General features: G+C 34.4%; 1 protein-coding gene and 1 non-coding gene across 14 annotated transcripts in view; one reads left to right on the forward strand and one right to left on the reverse strand.

Annotated features, from left to right (window-relative positions):
• Positions 1–20,623, reverse strand: part of RALGAPA1 (Ral GTPase activating protein catalytic subunit alpha 1) — a 242,244-nt gene that overhangs the window by 203,245 nt on the left and 18,376 nt on the right. The window lies entirely within an intron of this gene.
• On the forward strand, positions 16,413–16,559 carry LOC140640797 (U12 minor spliceosomal RNA). The gene has a single exon (XR_012037429.1). It is a non-coding gene; the product is annotated as a U12 minor spliceosomal RNA (small nuclear RNA).

Raw genomic sequence — 20,623 nt, forward strand, 5'->3', positions numbered from 1 at the left:
TTTATAAGGACAGGACTGACTGAACATGAAGCAGTAAAAGGCATTCTATGCTTAAGACAAAAAAAAGACGACAGGATGCAGAAAAAGAATTCATTTTAGCTAGAGTTTAAACATTTTGATAAAAATAAAATTGAAAAAAAAAATAGCCTCGAAGTATGTTTAAAATGTCTGAATGCAAACTAAGAGACATGAATTTATTATTCAAAGCAATGCAGACGTGTGTGTGTGTGTGTGTGTGTGTGTGTATAATGCATTATCTATTATGCATTTGTTGTTTGGTTTATTTTCAGGGAGATTGAGAAGGTTGAAGAAAAAGGGGAATAGATAACTTTTAATATATACTTCGTATTATTCAACTGTGTTTGCAAAAAGGTCGTATTTCTTTTATAACAAAATAAATTTGAAAAAAGCACTGAGAAACAAATCAAAAATTTTTGAAGCTGGGAGTAAAATGAAGAATTAAACTATTGTAATGAAATTCAAATTAACGGTAAGTATCAGTATCAGTTCATTTCTTGAAATGTTCTTAAGGCTCAGTAGAAGATTTCAGAATAAAGTTAAATAGTAACAACATACAGAGAGCACTTTAAATTCTCTTTCCTGTATTATCTTACTCTATGAATAATCATAATAATTTTTTAGTGACATTCTATCTATGGAATTTCCCAAGACTGTTTTCCCATTTGTTCTGCCCTCCAGAAGAAAGGGACAGATGCCGTCTCCTCTCTAGTCCCTTGAATTCTATACATTTCTATCTTACAGAAGTAACTATGTTTTACATGTTTTCTTGTCTTCTTTCCAGAACTAGTCTATAGCTTTTTTAGAAGATAACAGTGTCCACCTTAGTATTCCCAAAACCTAACACAGCACTCAGCACATAGGTACTGAAATGTGTTGTACTATTGATAAAATAAGTTACTTTAACATTGTTAGATTCATTTATTAGCTTTTAAGTTTTTATATTAGAAAAGACTGCATAACCTTCTGACAGGCAAAATATTGCTTCATCTAGATTGGAATTAGAACACCCAGATTCCACTCCTATCAGTAACACTACCTGTGTGACTTTTCACAGAACTAGAAAAACATAATGGCTAACACAAACTAAATGTTTCCTATAGACACTCTTGTAAGTGATTTACAGAAATTCCTATAATTCTCACAATGACACTATGAAATAAATACTATAATCATCCCTATTTCATAGATGAGGAAACAGGCACAGAGAGTTTAAGTAGCTATTAAGAAGCAGAGACAAGGATTTAAACCTTACAGCCTCCAGGGTAAGAGGAATACAGCACTAGTAATTTAATCTGCCTATGAGAAGATATGAATAGTCATGAAATATTAAACATATTTTATAGACTTTCAAAATAAAAACACATACAACTGAGAAAAACAGGAAGAGTATTCTATTTTTCCCACACAGTAGTTTAGAGTAACAAAGACTATGAAATTAGAATAGGCTACTATAATTGGCTCTACATTTCCTGAAATTAAGGTTTCAAACGTAACTAATGTTCCAGAGGAAAGAAGAAAATGAGAGAACAATAACAAATCCAAACAAAACAAAAGCAAACATGAATCAACTCAAGATTTTACAACCTAATTTAGGAGCCAAAACAGTCTCTCTTCATTTCCTTCTCACACAGCATGTTAGGAAAGGCCGAAACTACATACTTGCTAATAAAAAATACGGAATCAAAATTAGGCTAATTTCTTTTTGACTCTGCCTATTCATAATGGACTAATCAGCAAATGAAAACTCTATTACAAAAATCACCAATTTACAAAATTTACATGGTGGGGGGAAAGCAGGTAGGAAACAAAACAAAACAAAAATAGATAAAGAGGGACAGAGAGATTAAGAATACAAACAGATAAAAAAAAAAAAAGAATACAAACAGATAAATTATAAATAATACACCATTAGGTTCCAAAAAAGGAGGAAGGGGTATACAGGAAAGGGAGAAGAAATTGAGAAATAGGAGGAAGAGAAAAAAGGACAAAGTAGAAAACTGAGAAGTTAGAACACAGAACTGAAGCTATTACTCAAAAGTAACACAGAGAACAAGACGGAAAATATAAAGATAAGAAGAACAAACTACCTAAGAAGCTCCAAGAAGAAAATGTAAACAAATTAAAAAATATCTAAGAACTATACAATATATCTAGACTAAAAATGGCATATTGAGTCCCAAGCAGGACAAACACAAATCTACACATGAACACATTCCAACACCAAAGCCAAAATGGAAATACTAAAACAACAAAAATCACCTACATAAGAATATCAAAACTAACAGCAGACTAATCAGCCCAATAGAGGCAGAGGCAGGAAGACGATGCAACTTTATATTGAAAGAAAGAAAAATAATAGTCAATCTAAAGTTCTATATTCAGCTAAAGTACTGTTCATGTTATTAAAAGAACATGAACTCTAACATCCTTAGAGTTTAACACTTGAAAAAACTCAAACTCAAAAAAATACAAGAGATTTCTTCTTTTTTTTAATTAATAAATTTTTATTTATTTATGATAGTCACAGAGAGAGAGAGAGAGAGAGAGAGAGAGGCAGAGACACAGGCAGAGGGAGAAGCAGGCTCCATGCACCGGGAGCCTGACATGGGATTCGATCCCGGGTCTTCAGGATCGCGCCCTGGGCCAAAGGCAGGCACCAAACCGCTGCGCCACCCAGGGATCCCTACAAGAGATTTCTGAAAGAAGAGAAACAAACTCATATAGGAGCAAGAAAAGCAAAAATGAGGAAGAAACTGGAAAATATATGGGTAAATCTAAAAACTGAATGTTTAAAAAAAAAAAAACTATCAATGCAAAAGGTTACTAACCAGGAGGAAATAAAATAATAGGCAATAATGTCAAAGATGAAATGAATGCTAGAGAGATTATTTTAAGATCTTATTTTGGGGAGCCCCGGTGGCTCAGCAGTTTAGCGCCACCTTCAGCCCAGGGCCTGATCCTGGAGTCCAGGGATTGAGTCCCACATTGGGCTCCCTGCAAGGAGCCTGCTTCTCCCCCTGCCTGTGTCTCTGCTTCTCTCTCTGTGCGTGTCTGTCATGAATAAATAAATGAAATATTTAAAAAGAAATCTTATTTTGTTGAAAGGATGATAGAAATACTAATGAACTCCAGACTTTAATATTAGTATGTTATTGAAATTTTTTAGTTACCTCTAAAAAAAGTAGTAACAAAACACAAAATTTTTAACCATTAGGAGAAGAAAATATAGAAAAGTTTATGCCAACAGAAATGAGTAAAGAAAAACACCCCAATAAAGATGAAGGAGGTGATAGAAATAAATATATAGTATTTACCAAAAAAAGTTAATGAATTAAATGCTTTAGCTAAGACATAATCACATTGCATTTTAAGACACTTGCAAAATCTAAGGTATTAAAAACAAAAAGTGTAACTCAAAATGATTAAAGGGATAAAATAAATCATTTGGATATAACTAAAAATACCAATGCTGATTCCTTGATAGGCATCAAAGTAAATTAAGGCAAGAATTACAATTAAAGACAGTTAATGTATTTTAATAAAAGACTGTATTTATCAAGAAGCTTTAATTCCAAATTTACACTTAAAGTTTCAAAATATAAAAAACAAAGATCAGGGGATCCCTGGGTGGCTCAGTGGTTTAGCGCCTGCCTTCGGGCCAGGGCGTGATCCTGGAGTCCCGGGATCAAGTCCCACGTCGGGCTCCCGGTGCATGGAGCCTGCTTCTCCCTCTGCCTGTGTCTCTGCCTCATTCTCTCTCTCTCTCTCTGTGACTATCACAAATAAATAAAAAAAAAAAAGTCTGAGGCACTCACAAAGGCCAAAAAGAGTGCCTATTCCCACAAACCAGACTAGAAAAACTCGTATTTCATATAGCAATTTAACCCTAGACTGAACACTACTTTAAAGCCATCCAATATATCAGAAAAACAAGATACATAAGGAGCAAATTGTTTCCAATAACTGAATCCCATAACAGGAAAAGAGCTGAAGAAAATTTATAGGTATACAAAATATCCAGGATCCAAAAAGGTAAAATTCACAATGCCTTATATATAACTGACAATTATCTGTCATGCAAAGCAGGAAAACCTAATTCGTAATGAAGAGAATCATTAAATCAGATTTTTAAAAATTTTTATTTATTTATTTATGAGAGACACAGAGACAGGCAGAGACATAGGCAGAGGGAGAAGCAGGCTTCCTGCACAGAGCCCAATAAGGGACTCAATCCTGGGACTCCGGGATCATGCCCTGAGCCAATGGCAGACACTCAACCACTGAGCCACCCAGGCATCCCCATTAAATCAGATTTAAACTGGACTTTAACAAGATGCTAAGATGAGCAGAAAGGGGCATTAAAATAGTTGTTCTAACTGTATTCCATATATCCAAATAGTTGAGAATGGAAAGCATAAAAAAAAAGAATCCAAATTAAACTTCTATAGATAAAAACTCCAATGTATATGGTATAAAGTAAACCAGCTGGAATTAAGCCATATAAATAAAACTACCCAAAAGAAACACAGCAGAGAAATGATAATCCAAAAAATTAAAAAGCACATTAATAGTGCAAATGCTCTAAATATAGGAGTAACTGAAAACTCCAAGGAGGAGAGGCAGAAGAATATTTGGAGAAATAATGGCTGAAAATCTTCAAGTCTGATGCAAATCACAAATCCACATATGCATGAAGCTCAAAAAACTCCAAAAACAAGAAACATGAAGAAAAATTCACCATTCACCATGGTACATAATAATTAAATTGATCAAAACGGTAAGAAAATCTTAAAAGCAGCTATAAGGAAAAAAAGTTACATAGTAACTAACATAAAGATGACATCAGTTTTTCAACACAAACTATGCAAATAAAAACAGTATGTATCTTTAAAAACCTGTCCAGCTGAATTCTATATCCCGTAAAAATCTTTCAAAAACAAAGGCAAAATAAAACCATTTTCAGACAGAAAAGCTGAAAGAATCCATCAGCAGCAGACTCACTAGTAGAAATGACAGTCGTAAAAAAAAAAAAAAAAAAAAAAGAAATGATAGTCTTTCAGGCAGAAGGAAATATTATCAGACAGAAATATAGAACTGAAAATAGTAACAACGGGATAAAATGCTTAAGCTTTTTAAAATTATTTTTCCAATCTTTTCCAAAGATAACTGTTCAAACAAAAATAGTTAGCAATGCATTATGGGTTTATAATTATGTAAAAGTAAAATGCATGAAAATAAAGTATATAGTGAAAATGGAAAAAATAAAAGCCCACTATTATAAATCTTACACAAGAAGTTGTGTATTCGCACTTTAAAGGTAAACTTTAATATGTTAAAGATGTATACTATAAAAACTAAAGCAATTATTAAAACAAAACAGAAAAGGTACTGGCAATGGCCAAAAAAGAAGATAATATAAATTAACAAAAAAATACTTGATGGATCCAAATGAAGACAGAAAAAGAGAAACAATGATCAACTGGGATAAGTAGATAACAAAGGATAGCAGACTCTAATCTAGCTATATCAATAATCACATTAAATAAAAATGATTCCCCCAAAATGTCACACTCTCAGATCAGATTAAAAAAAAAAAAAAAAAAAAACGAAACATAAAAATTGTACACTTAAAATATATGCAATTTACTATATATCAGTTATGCCCTCAACAAACCTACTTTAAAAATTATATAGGTTTGGGGATCCCTGGGTGGCGCAGCAGTTTGGCGCCTGCCTTTGGCCCAGGGCGCGATCCTGGAGACCCGGGATCGAATCCCACGTCGGGCTCCCGGTGCATGGAGCCTGCTTCTCCCTCTGCCTATGTCTCTGCCTCTCTCTCTCTCTCTCTCTCTCTATCATAAAAAAAAAAAAAAAATTATACAGGTTCAAGACAATTTCCATTCATTCTCATTCCATTATGCTTTCTGTAGTGAAGGGAGAAAAGGGAATGGAATTTCAAAAATGGAGTAATATTTAGGATATGCCATAATCCACAGAATGTTTCCTTAATACCTAAACCTATGACCATCTGTGTCCACAGAAACCTGTTGCACATGTGAATATATGCTTCACAAAAATAAAAATTTAATCTCTGAAAGCACTCATAACAAATTTACGAAGGAATTTAAAGCAACATAAACAAAATCCCAAAATGACCATTTTTAAATGTTTTCACAAATGTAGTCAAGTGACCCAACACTAATCAAAAATTTCAATGAGAAATAGGGACTCCCAGAAAATAATCATTAAAGCTGATTTTCATTTTTATATAATGAACCAATATTAAAGTAAGTAAAAATGGCAAGCTCATTCTTGTATTTTACCATGTAACCAGGCACGCAAGCCAATTTCCCTATTTATAAAGTGATTTTCAAAATATAAAGTGATTTAATTCAAAATAAATCTAGGGACCTTTTTCCTGTACAAACGCTTAAGATGTTTGTTCTTTTCTTCACACTTTTTTCTTCTCACTTCACTATAAAAAGCAGATATAAATAACATGTCCTGAAGAAACCATACTTAAAACCTACTAAAATTTCCAAGCAAGCATAATAGTTTTAAGAATGTAGCTTATCTCCTCATCAAACTGATGTTTCAAGATAACTGCAGAAAAGCTCCTGACATGTGATTCTGGCTACAACTGATAGCAAGATAATAACTTCTAGAACTAAAAAGAGAAAACCCTAAAGGAAGGATTAGGAAGTGACCATAACCTCAAAATAATTATTTCTAAGTCTCATTCAACTCTATAAAGTAAAACACTATAAAGATTATTCTCCTGCCTTCAAGGATTCCACAATGAGCATTGAGAAAATGAGACATACTGAAAAAGACTCTAATTTACACAGGTACAATGCCTCATTTAAGAACAAAAGCAATTCTGTTTTATCAACACTATACTATAAGCTAAGTGCGTGTAAAACAAAAGCAATTATAATCACTTATGTTTACTTAATATTTTACATTTGTGGAGATAACACTTTTACAGTTACACATACATTCTCTTACTCATTCTCTACAAATATGTTTTTGAAACAAGTATATTAACTCCATTTTATTTATTTATTTTTTAAGATTTTATTTATTTATTCATGATAGATATATATGTAGAGAGGCAGAGACACAGGCAGAGGGAGAAGCAGGCTCCATGCACTGGGAGCCAGACGTGGGACTCGATCCCGGGTCTCCAGGATCGCGCCCTGGGCCAAAGGCAGGCGCCAAACCACTGCGCCACCCAGGGATCCCTATTAACTCCATTTTATAAAGAAACTAAGTCTGAGTGAGGTTAGGGAACTTGCTCAGGTCACCGTAACTACTAAATGGCTCCAAATCAGCTATTCTGTGTCCTCAATCAACACCACCTAGAATAGTTATGCTTCAAGCAATAGGCCACAGCCTAAAATAATCTTCTAACCATTTTAAATAAAACTCATTCCAAAAGAATGGTATTTTTAAAGAATTATTTGAAAGCTACACAGAGACTGCGGTGGATTATTTGAAGATTCAGAACAAATAAATAGTCAAAGATACCAAGAATTCAGAGGATTTAGTTCACTTGTATGCATACTGCCCTAAAGTCTCTCTCCTTATATTGGCTGAATATATCCTCTTTCACTTCATCACTTAAAATTTTACTCATTAAATTCATTTGTGGAAGCAAACCATTCCAATACATAGTGTAAGGAGTTAAACACCATTCAGTTGGTACAAGCTGCTTTCCTTGTAACACATAGCAAAGAAGGAAAAGAATTCTGATATAGTTATGAAAACATGGAGGAAAGAAGGTAATATTTATTGAACATCCATTGTTTTCTTTTTTTTTTTTTAAGATGTTATTTATTTATTCATGAGAGACACAGGGAGAGGGAGAAGCGGGCTCCTCTTAGGGAGCCTGATGTGGGACTCCATCCCAGAACTCTGGGATCACACCCTGAGCCAAAGGCAGACGCTCAACCGCTGAGCCACCCAGGCATCCCTAGTTTTCTTAATTCTTATAGAAACTTTAACAGGTAAGTCCCTAATAGTATCATCTTCCCTCTTCACTCAGCTTATTAAAAAAATAAAAACTAAACTAAAAAGATTCAAGGAAACCAAGACAAAACCAAACTGGTGTTAAGTGTAAGATAAAAATTCTATGTTACTCTATGCCATTGGCTGTTATGTTAAAATTTAGAGCTAAACACAACACTGGATGGTAAAGGTAAAGTATAAGAAAAATTATTGGGAGAATGTTAGCAACAGTAGCCAATTAAAACTTCAATGTGATCAAAAAAGGGGGTAAGCACTCCCTTTTCTTTATTCCTCTACGCTTTTCCATCTCCATTACGAACTTCTCTTCCTCTGTACCCTTCCTTTAAAATGTAGATGTATATCAGGAATATATCCTCTTCCAAAGCCTTCATTAAATACTGCAAAGCTGACCTCTATCTACATACAAATATCTCTCAAATCTATAGCTTCATGCCGTCTCCTGAGAATCAAGCTTATAAACTACCTAATTACAACTCCACAAGTATCTCACACTCAACTTGCCCCCAAAGTAAATTCACCTCTCCTCATCTTCTCTAGTGCTTGTATTCCCTTCCTATGTTGGTAGTAAAATCTATCTCTCAAGCTTGACAGTCTTCTCAGATTCATTACTAACTCTTACTAACTCTCTCCACTCATCCCACTGCCTACCCCTCAACAAATCATTTATTTTCTTACCAAGTTTACCTTCCTAAATACTGCAATACATTTCTTTCTCTCTATCCTCCACCCCTCCCCCATTTAGTTTTATACTTCATGGTCTCTTGCCTGAATTTAATTAGTAGTCTTCTACCTACTATCTCTCACACCATTCTAGCCTTTTTATCCATCCTCCAAATTTTACTACCAGAATAGTTTAACTGAACTTAATTCCAACCGTCTGTATCATTGATCTGCTTAAAATAATTCCAGTTTCCAACTGCAAACAATATAAAGCCCAGGCTCAAATTACATACAAACCTATTTTTTTCATCCCTAACTTCTTATGACACAGTAAATAAACCAATTATGGCACTAAATAAAGATGCATCCATACAACTGAATAGAAAGCCATTAAAAATATTCATTAAAAAAATATTTCATGAAATGAAAAAAGTTGGTAAGACTTTATAGTGTAACAAACAAAAAGCAGAAATAGACTTTTAGAAACAGAGAACAAACTGGTGTTTGCCAGAGGGGAGGAGGGTGGGAGCAATGGGTGAAATAGTGAAGGGGATAAGGAGATACACACTTCGAGCCATAAAATAAGTAAGTCACCAGGATGAATAGTATAGGAAATAAACTCAGTAATAATTTCATACAGTGACAAATGATAATTACATTGATCATGATGAACATTTTGTAATGTATATAGTTGTCAAAGCATTATTTTGTACACCTGAAACTAATACTGTACGTCAACTATATCTCAATATGAAATAAAAATTAAAAGAACAAAGTATAGGTTAAAAAGCAGGTTAGAAGTAGGTAATTATCAGTGAATTTGCGGAATGAGGCAATCCAAAAATCTTCTCCTCCATAAAAGCAATGAAAACAAAACCCAAAACAGTAAAAAAACAAACAAAAAAAAAACAAAAAACAAACAAAAAAAAACAACCCCACACTTTTAAAAACCTAGAAATTAACCAAAGGATTGTAACAATCAGGGACATTTGCCCAAGAAAAATAGATAAACCTTAATAAGAACAGTGAGCTTTGTGTCATTTCAAACTTACCCTATTCCCATCTTCTTCGTAGCCTTGAAAACCAACAGTCCACAATCACAGTTGAAAACCACTTATCAGTCATTGGAGAAGTCAGAACAGGAATGGAGCTCTTTCAAACCTTCATTTTAAGAGACTGATCATTATTTGATTTATCTAGCTTCTCCCTGGAAAATCCCACTTGCAAAGTTGTCTTTATTTGACTTAATTCAGAGCCCACACAAGGCAACAACCTCTTCCCTGGGAACATTTGTGGAAAAAAAAAAAAATCAGTGGCAACTGTTTAATACCACAGCTGCCAAGGCAGTGATCACTGATGAAGCAAACAACAAGCTAACCAAAACCAAATAACAATAAAAAAAAAAAAAAAAAAAAAGTTGGAGAATGAGCTATCCACAGGGAACTTTGAAATAGTCTGACAAATTAATGGGAATACAGAAGGACATGTGCATGCATAGGGCTGCAAATATGTTCTGGAGAAACAAGAGGAAGACCTAAGTTTTCACCTCTGGCTGACCTTGAGACTCTACACAAGGACATGAAGACTAAAACAGAAGTGTAAACTGTCTGGTTTAATATTGATAGTATCCCCAATACACAAAGCCCCTTGGCAAAGATTAGGAAACTTACTGATCTAGGCTTTTAAGAAGCCTGTGTTCAATCATTAGCAGACCACAAACAAGCAAGCAAAGTCAATGGTCATGAAGGAGGAAAAAACAAACTGCACATAGTTCAGTAAAGTCATAAAAGAAACACACAATAGGGCACCTGAGTGGCTCGGTCAGTTGAGTGTCCAACTCTTGGTTTTTGTCTTGGGTCATGATCTCAAGGTCATGAGATCAAGCCCTGCATCAGGCTCTGCTCAGCAGGGAGTCTGCTTGAGATTCTTTCCTTCTGCTCCTCCCCCCAACTCATGTACACACTATCTCTTTAAAACAAACAAACCTTCAAAACACACACACAGCAACAAGAACAAACACAAACAACAACAAACCCCGGAGAGAAGGGAGAAACTGGTTTCCCAAGTCACTATATTATTTAAAATGTCAAGTTATCAACAAAAATTGAAAGACACAGAAAAAGTATGTCCTATATACAAAGTACAGTCAACAGAAACTCTCCTTGAGGAAGTACAAAGATTAGATTTACTAAACAGATGGTACCAACTACTTAGGCATGATCATAAAGGAATCTGTATCTAAAGTACTAAAAGAGCAACCCAATCCAAAATACGTTATAAAAACAATTCACGGGCAGCCCCGGTGGCACAGCGGTTTAGCGCCGCCTGCAGCCCAAGGTGTGATCCTGGAGTCCCAGGATCGAGTCCCACATCGGGGCCCCTGCATGGAGCCTGCTTCTCCCTCTGCCTGTGTCTCTGCCTCTCTCTCTCTCTCTCTGTCTCTATGAATAAATAAATAAAATATTTTAAAAAAATTGTTTTCTTTAAAAAAAAAATTGACCACAAAATCAATATCATAAGCCAATCAATATGATATGCCATATCAAGAAGAGAAAGGATAAAAGCCGTATCATCATTTCAGAAATGCAGAAAAAGCACTTGATAAAGTGCAACATCCATTTATGGGGAAAAAAAAAAAAGGTCAACAAAGTAAGTTTAGAGAGAACATAACTTAATAAAGGCCTTGTATGGAAAACCCAGAGCAAACCTCATACTCAATGGGGAAAAACAGAGCTTTTCCCCTAAGTTCAAGAAAAAGACAAGGATGTCTACTCTCACCACTTTCAACATAGTACTAGAATTCCCAGCCACAGCAATCAGACAACAAAAAGAAATAAAAGGCATCCAACTGGCAAGGAAGAGGTAAAATTTTCACTACTGGCAGAAAACATGATACTAAATACAGAAAACTTTAAAGACTCCACCAAAAAAACTACTGGAATTGATAAATGAGTTCAATAAGGTCACAGGATAGAAAATCAATAGACAAAAAAAATCTATCACATTTCTATAAATAATGAAGCAGCACAAAGAAAAATTAAGAAAAACAATCGCACTTACACCGCACCAAGAATAAATGACCTAGAAATAAATGTAACCAAAGAGATGAAAAGTACACTAAAAACCATGAAACAATGAGGAAAGAAACTGAAGCTGACACAAAGAAATGGAAAGACATTCCATGCTCATGGATGAGAAGAATAAATATTGTTAAAATGTCTATACTACCTAAAGCAGTCTACAGATTTAATGTATTCCCGATCAAAATACCAACAGCATTTTTCACAGAACTAGAACAATTAATCCTATAATTTGTATGGAACCACAAAAAAACAAAAAACAAACAAAAAACCTCTGAATGGCCAAAGCAATTGAAAAAGAAAAATAAACCTGGAGGTAGGTATCACAATTCCAGACTTTGAGTTATATTACAAAGCTGTAGTGATCAAAACAGTATGGTATTAGAACAAGAAAAAGACACAGTCAATGGAATAGAATAGAAAGCCCAAAAATAATCCACAATTGTATGGCCAATTAATCTTCAACAAAGAAAAAAGAATATGCAATAAGAAAAATCTTTCCAACAAACGGTGATGGGAAAACTGAACAGCTACATACAAAGAAATGAAACTAGACATTTTCTTACACCATACGCAAAAATAAACTCAAAATGGATTAAACACCTAAATGTGAGACCACGTTTATGGAAAAATCCTTGATGAAAGCAAGGCAGCAATTTCTCTGACACTGGTCATAGCAACATCTTTCTAGATGTGTCTCCTGAGGCAAGTGAAAGTAAAGCAAAAACAAACTATTGGGACCACATCAAAATAAAAAGCTTTTGCACAGCAAGGGAAACAACCAACAAACCAAAAGACAACCTGCTAAATGGGAGAAGATATTCACGAATGACATTTTCAATAAATGCTTAGTATATGAAATATATAAAGAATCTAAAAAAAAAGAACCTACACAACTCAACACGGAAAAAAAACAAAACAAAACCCCAACTGAAAACTGGACAGAAAACATGAATAGATATTTCTCCAAAGACATACAAATGGCCCTCAGATACATGAAAAGATGCTCAACATCATTCATCATCAGGAAAATACAAATCAAAACCCCCATGGATATCACCTCACACCTCTTTGAATGGCTAAAACAAAAAACTTAAGAAATAATAAGTGTTTGGCAAGAATGTAGAGAAAAAGTACTTGTGCACTGTCCGTAGGAATGCAAATTGAGGCAGCACCTGTGGAAGACCATATGGAGGTTCCTTAAAAAATTTAAAAATGGACCTAGCCTATAATCTGAGAATCGCAAGACAAAGAATTTTGGAAAGCACCGAGAGAAGCAACACTTCACAAGAAGCCCCAATAAGAAAAAGATCGGATTTCTCATTAGAAAATATGGTGGCCAGAAGGCACTGAGATGACACTGTACACGAACTCAAAGAAAAAAGCTAGGAACCAAGAATTCTATATCTAGCAAAGCTTAAAGAGAATTTAAGACATCTCCAAGTACACAAAAACTGAGAATTCATTACTAGCAGAACTGCCCTCTAAAAATTATTAAAGGATGTCCATTAGGCTGAAATGAAAGGATTCTAGACTAACTCAACTCCATGGAGAAAAAAAATATCTTGACATGTAAAATGAAAACACAACATTTATGGCATTCAGTTAAAGCAGTGCTAAGAGGAAAATTTACAGCTTTAAATGCCTAAATGAAAGTAAAGATCTCAAAATCAATAACTTAGTGTTCCACCTTAAGAAACTAGAAAACAAAAAATAAAAGCACATTAATTCTGAAGTATGCAGGAAAAAAAATAGAAACAATGAAAATAAGAGTGAGGATAGTTGAAATAGAGAAGAAAAAACAACACAAAAACATCAATGAAACCAAAACTGGTTCTTTAAAAAAAAAAAAAAAATCAACAAATAGAAACCTTTAGTCAGACTGTCCAAGATAGGAAGAGATAAGATTAAAATTACTAATCTGGATTGGAAAAAAGGACATTACTACCAATCTTACAGAAATAAATACCATAAGGCAATACTATGAGCAGCTGTATGCTAGCAAATAACATAACCTATAAGAAATGAACAAATTCCTAGAAAACATAAAATATCAATTCAAGAAGAAAAAAACTGAGATCTTTAAGAAGTAAAAACACTGATTTAGTAATAAGGAAAACTGACCTTAAAGAAAAGCCCAGAAACAAATGGTTTCATAGTGAATCCTATCAAATCCTTCCAAAAAAGAACACTTCCAACACACTCTATGAAGTCAATATTACCCTCATTCCAAAATCAGACAAAGACATTACAAGAAAAATATCCCTTATTAATATAGACACAAAAATTCTGAATACCATAAAACTGACTATGGCAATATATAAAAAGTACTATATACCATGACCAAGTGAGATTTATCCTAGAATGCAAGATCAGTCCAACACAGGAAAATCAATCATTGCAATATACCACAGTAATATAGGTCAAAAACCACATAATTGTCTCAATAGACACAGATAAAGTGCTTGACAGGGTGCTGGGTGGCTCAGTTGGTTAAGTATCTGCCTTCAGCTCGAGTCATGATCTCAGGGTCCTGGGATCGAGCCCCACATCAGGCTCTCTCTCTGCTCAGCAGGGAGTCTGCTTCTCCCTCTCCTGTACTCTCTCCTTCTCTCTCAAAATAAAAATAAAATCTTAAGAAAAGAAAAAAAAAAAAGAAGAAGAAAAAGTGCCTGACAAAATCCAACACCCTTTCATGACAAAACACTCAAAAAGTTAGGAATAGAAAGTAATTTCCTCAATCTGATAAAAGCCATCTATGAAAAATCCAAAGTTAACTTCATACTGACTGGTAAAAGACTGAAAGCTTTACCTCTAAAATCATAAACGAGACAAGGATGTCCCCTTTTGCTTACTATTACTCAACACTGTACTGGAAATAGTAATCAAAGAGCTTAAGCTTTCATGAAAAGAAATAAAAGTAAAAAAGAAGCATTACATCTCTATTCACAAATGATATGATCTTGTACATAAAAAATCCTAAGGAATCCACACACACAAAAATCTATAAGAGCAAAGAAACAAATTCATCTAGGTTTCAGAATATAAAATGAATATACAAAATCAATTGTATTTTCTATACACTAGCAATGAATAATCCACAAGTGAAAATAAGAAAACAATTGTTTACCACAGCATGAAAAGAATAAAACATTTGGAGATGAAAGAAATGTAAAATTTGTACACTAAAAAGTATGAAATATCACTGAGAGTCTAAAGACCTAGACAAATTGAAAGATACTCCTTAGTCAGAGACAATAAGTAATATTGTTAAGACGGAAATACTCTCAAATATATCTAAAGATGCAATGAAATCTCTATCAAAATACAAAGTGTCTTTTCACAGAACTTAACAAGCTGATCCTAAAATTCATAGGAAAACACAAGGAACCCAGATTAATCAAAACAATCTTGAAAAAGAACATCAAAAGCTACAAACTTCCAGTTGTAAAATAAATCATGGGGATGCCATGTATAGCATGGTGACTACAGCTAATAATACTGTGTTGTATATTTGGAAGTTGCTGAAAGGGCAGAGTAGATGTTAAAAGCTCTCTCCAGAAGAAAAAAATTGTAATCGTGCGTATGGTGACAGGTGTTAACTGGACTTACTGTGATGATCATTTCACAACATACACAAATAATGAACCATTATGTTGTACACCTGAAACTAGTATGTGGATTATACCTTAATTTAAAAAAGGAAAGTAGTAAGAGCAAAATTAGAGAACAGATGCTTTCAAATTTCTAAACTTACTATAAAGTTACAGTAATCAAGACAGTGTCTTACTGGGATAACAAACAGAAATGAATGGAATAGACCTGTCTAGAAATAAACTCTTACATTAATGGTCAAACAATTTTCAACAAGAGTATTAAAACAACTCAATTGGGGGAAAATATGCTTTTCAACAAATGGGGCTAGGAACAACTATCCATGTGCACAAGAATGAGGTGGAACCACTATTCCATACCATACACAAAAATTAACTCAGAATGGACCAGAAGTCTAAATGTATAACTAAATTTAAAAACTCTTAAGAAGAAAACATGATCTTGAACTAGTCAGTTATCTTGTACTAATGACACCAAAAGCACAAGCAACAAAAGAAAAAATAAACTGGATTTCATCAAAACACAACTTTTTTGCTTCAAAAGATAATCTAGGGAAAATAAGACAGTTTACAGATAGGAGAAAATATCTGCAAATTAAACATTTCACAGGGAACTAGTATCCAGAATAAACAACTCTCAGAACTCAACTATAAAATAAAGTCTAACTCAATTTAAAAAGTAAAGGATTTGGGGGCACCTAGGTGACTCAGTCGGGTTAAGCGTCTGCTTTCAGCTCTGGTCATGATAGCAGGGTCCTGGGATTAAGACCTGTCAGACTCCCTGCTCAACACGGAAGTCGGCTTCTCTCCTCCCTTCTGCAATTCCCTCCATTCGTGCACACACGTGCTCATGCTCACTCATTCTAATAAATAAAATCTTTAGAAAAAAAAGGGGAAGAATTTGAACAGACTTTTCTCCAAACAAGATACACAAATGGCCAATAAACACCTGAGAAGATGCTCAACATCATTAGTCATCATGGAGAAGTAAATCAAAAACAAATGAATGCCTTAAACTAATGAGTAAGGAAAATAATGCTTCAACGTCATGCCCAAGTCCTCACTGTTAATACTACACAAATTTTTGAGGTCAACTTTTTCCCTAAGGTGACTTGCCTACTTTGCAAGAGGCTTGGGAGTCACCATCTGCCTGTCTTTCCCTAACACTGAAAGAGTAGACTGGTATAGAGGTAATAAGTGAGACTGGAAATGCTTGTTTCCCATAAATAGAAAATAGGATTAGCCTCCAAGTGAAAAACAAAAACAAAACAAAGAAATCACAATCAGATATAATTTCTCATCCACCACAATGGCTATACTCAGCCATAATAAAAAGCATGACAAGCATGTGGGAAATTTTCATTTTTACATTGGAGGTAGAATATAAATGATGCAGCTGCTTTGGAAATGGTTTGGCAGTTCCTCAAAAAGTTAAATATAGAATTACTGTATGACCCAGAAGTTTAATTCCTGGAACAGTGTATACCCAAAAATCAAAACACAACCACACAAATGTTTGTACATAATTCCTAATAGTCAAAAAGTGGAAACAACCCAATGTTCACCAATTGATGAATGGATAAATAAAATGTGGTACATCCATACAACTGAATATTATTCAGCCATAAAAAGGAATCAAGTATTATTAAATGCTAAGACCCTGAAAATATCATGTTAAGTAACAAAAAAGCCTAAACACAAAAGAGCACATATTTTATGATTCCATTTATATGAAACATCTAGAATAGTCAAATTCATAAAAATGGAAAGTGGATTAATGGTTGCCAGGAGCAGAGAGTAAGGGGAAATGGGGGAAAGAAAGCTAAAGGATGCAGATTTCTGTTTCTTCCTTATTTTGCTGATCTATTCCTTTAAGCTAGTCTAATAATCAACCCCATGACATCCCAATTTGAGATGTGCCCAACCTTAACTGGCAAACTGAATCTGAGAACTGGAACTTCTAGACTAGTCTGAAAAAGAATCTGAGAAAGAGAAGAGAAATCAGACTGGGGAAAAAAGTACTTTTTTTCTAAGTCTAGAAACTAAAAGCTTTTGTATCACTAACCACTGATGTTTACTGTGAACAAATGCATTACCCTTCACTTTTACAGGGTCAAAAACTAGCTAGCTATTAGTATACCACTATATTATTATAAAATAATCTGTTTTTTTTTAAGATTTTATTTATTCCTTTCCAACTAGGGCCTGGCAGAATGACTCCCGCAAAGAAGGATGGCAAGAAGAGGAAGGGGCCGTTCTGCCATCAACGAGGTAGTGACCAGAGAATACACCATCAACATTCACAAACGTATCCATGGAGTGGGTTTCAAGAAGCGTGCCCCTCAGGCACTCAAAGAGATCTGGAAATTTGCCATGAAGGATCAGATATCATTTCTCATCCACCACAATGGCTATACTCAGCCATAATAAAAAGCATGACAAGCATGGTCATGCTTTTTATTAGAACTCCAAATGTGCACATTGACACCAGGCTCAACAAAGCTGTCTGGGCCAAAAGAATAAGGAATGTTCCATACCGTATCCATGTGCAGTTGTCCAGAAAACATAACGAGTATGAAAATTCACCAAACAAGCTCTACACAATGGTTACCTACGTATCTGTCACCACTTTCAAAAATCTAAAAAAATCTAAAAAAAAAGATTTTATTTATTTATTCATGAGAGACACAGAGAGAGAGAGGCAGAGACACAGGCAGAAGGAGCAGCAGGCTCCATGCAGGGAGCCTGACGTGGGACTCGATCCCAGGTCTCCAGGATCACGCCCTGGGCTGAAGGCAGTGCTAAACTGCTGGGCCACCGGGGCTGTCCATAAAATAATGTTTTTTTAATTGAGTGGTCAGACATTAGAAGAATAATCAAAATACACTGCTACTACTATTCTGGATCCAGTTCTACACCTCTAAAATAGAAAATAATTTCTCAATTCATGTCCCTACAAAGTCTTTTGGATACTGAAAATAAACATATGCACATTTGGAAAGTATATCACAATGAATAAGGGAAAATACTACTACAAATTCCTACAATCTTTCTTTTTTATATTCCTATTTCATATTTAACATGATTCTTTTACTGTACCATCAACTCCTTTACTTTTTATAGTTGCCTAAAATCTAGCAAAGCACTATATATTTATTCAAATGGTTGCTCAGACCCAGTATTTTCAGAAGAGTTTTAAAGAAAAAAACTGCAACACACACAAATGTATATTTTCCTTAAAAACATTTTACAATAAATGGCATGTTTATAAGCAGCAGTTTATTTTAACAACCAACTTGCCTCTAGAAGGCTCTAAAGACAATTAATGGGAAAGGAAGGGTGACTGGAAGTCTTGAACCTATGATTTAAAAGGATTCAGACAATGAGGACAAATTTTTGGTACCGTAAATGTACCTTTTACTAGCTATTTTACTTCAGTTTTGGGTGGGAAGGGAACGAGTAATGTTGCTAGATGACACAATTTAAGGATTTCCTTGTGTTTATTTGACATAAAATACCAACAATGAATTTTGTTTCCTTTCATTCAATTCTTATTTGCCCAAAATGTAACTTTTAAATAATTTTCTTACTTATCCTCTTTTAGGTTAGAAACTGAGAATAAAAAAGTACAGAACCTAAACCACCATGAAGATCATCCAGCCATTTGCAACAACATAGATATCACTAGAAATTATAATGCTAAGCAAAGTCAAAGACAAATATCATTATGATTTGACTCATATATGGAATTTAAGAAAAAAAAAACAAATGAACAAAGAAAAAAAAAAAAAAGAGAGACAAACCAACCAAAAAATAGACTTTCAACCATATAGAACTGTTGCCAGAGGAGAGGTGCGTGGGGAGGATGGGTCAAACAGCTGGAGATCAAAGAATGCACTTCTCAGGATGAGAACCAGGTGATGTACGAAACTGATGAATTATATTATACACCTGAAATTAACATAACACTCTATGTTAACTGGAATTAAAATTTTTTAAAATTAAGTCAGGTAACATATGTAAAATGCTTGGTCCAGGACCTGCCACATATAAATGGACAAAAATATTACCTATTATTATCAATATATGACAACTGCTTCTATAAAAATGTTCACTCCTTAAAAACTTCTCCTATAGATAGTGAAGAGTGGCTGTGTAGCTCAGTTGGTTAAGCATCTGCCTTCAGCTCAAGTCATGATCCCAGGGTCCTGGAATCAAGCCCCATGTCAGGCTCCCTACTTCTCCCTCTCCTCCCCGGTAATGCTCTCTCACTCTCTCTCAAATAAATAAATAAAATCTCAAAAAAAAAGATAGTGAAGAGATAGAATCATATCTGAAATGTATTTGGTGTTCATGTGAAAAAGTCAACCTATTATGAGAATCCTAACACTTCTTGAGACTCATACTCAACTGTAGTAATATACCTAAAATCCAAAATCAATCTCCAAATAATGGATAGTTACATTGGTTCATATTTTTTGAATCTCATTATACTGAACTGTAGTAATAGATCTAAAATCCAAAATCAATCTCCAAATAATGGATATTTACATTGGTTCATATTTTTTGAATCTCATTATACTGAACTGTAGTAATAGATCTAAAATCCAAAATCAATCTCCAAATAATGGATATTTTAGGTTGGTTCAAATTTTTCACTAAACATTCTAAACATCGCAGTGTTCCTACACACTTAACCACTTACTTCCTGAGAATACTAAGAAATGAAAATACTAGCTTCAAAGTATATGCACATGTTTATTTTAAGTAGGCTCCACACTCAACATGGGGCTTGAATTCACAACCCCAAGATAAAGAAATGCATGCTTAACCAAGTGAGCTAGCCAGGTGCTTCACATATGTACACTTGAAATATTGATACTTAACAGTCAAAATACCATCAAATTTACATTCCACCGCCAATATTATGAGAGGGTCTTTAAAAATACAAAAACAAAAAGTTTATTTAAACAGGATGCTTGGGGCAGCCAGGATGGCTCAGCAGTTTAGTGCCGCCTTGGGCCCAGGGAGTGATCCTGGGGACCCGGAATCAAGTCCCACATCAGGCTCCCTGCTTTTCCCTCTGCCTGTGTCTCTGCCTCTCTCTCTCTCTCTTCTTTCTGTGTCTCTCATCAATAAATAAATAAAATCTTTTAAAAAATAAAATAAAATAAACAGGATGCTTGGGGTGTCTGAGTGGTTCAGTCAGTTAAGCAT

Source organism: Canis lupus, chromosome 9 (genome assembly GCF_048164855.1).
Source record: "Canis lupus baileyi chromosome 9, mCanLup2.hap1, whole genome shotgun sequence".
Classification (NCBI taxonomy): domain Eukaryota; kingdom Metazoa; phylum Chordata; class Mammalia; order Carnivora; family Canidae; genus Canis; species Canis lupus.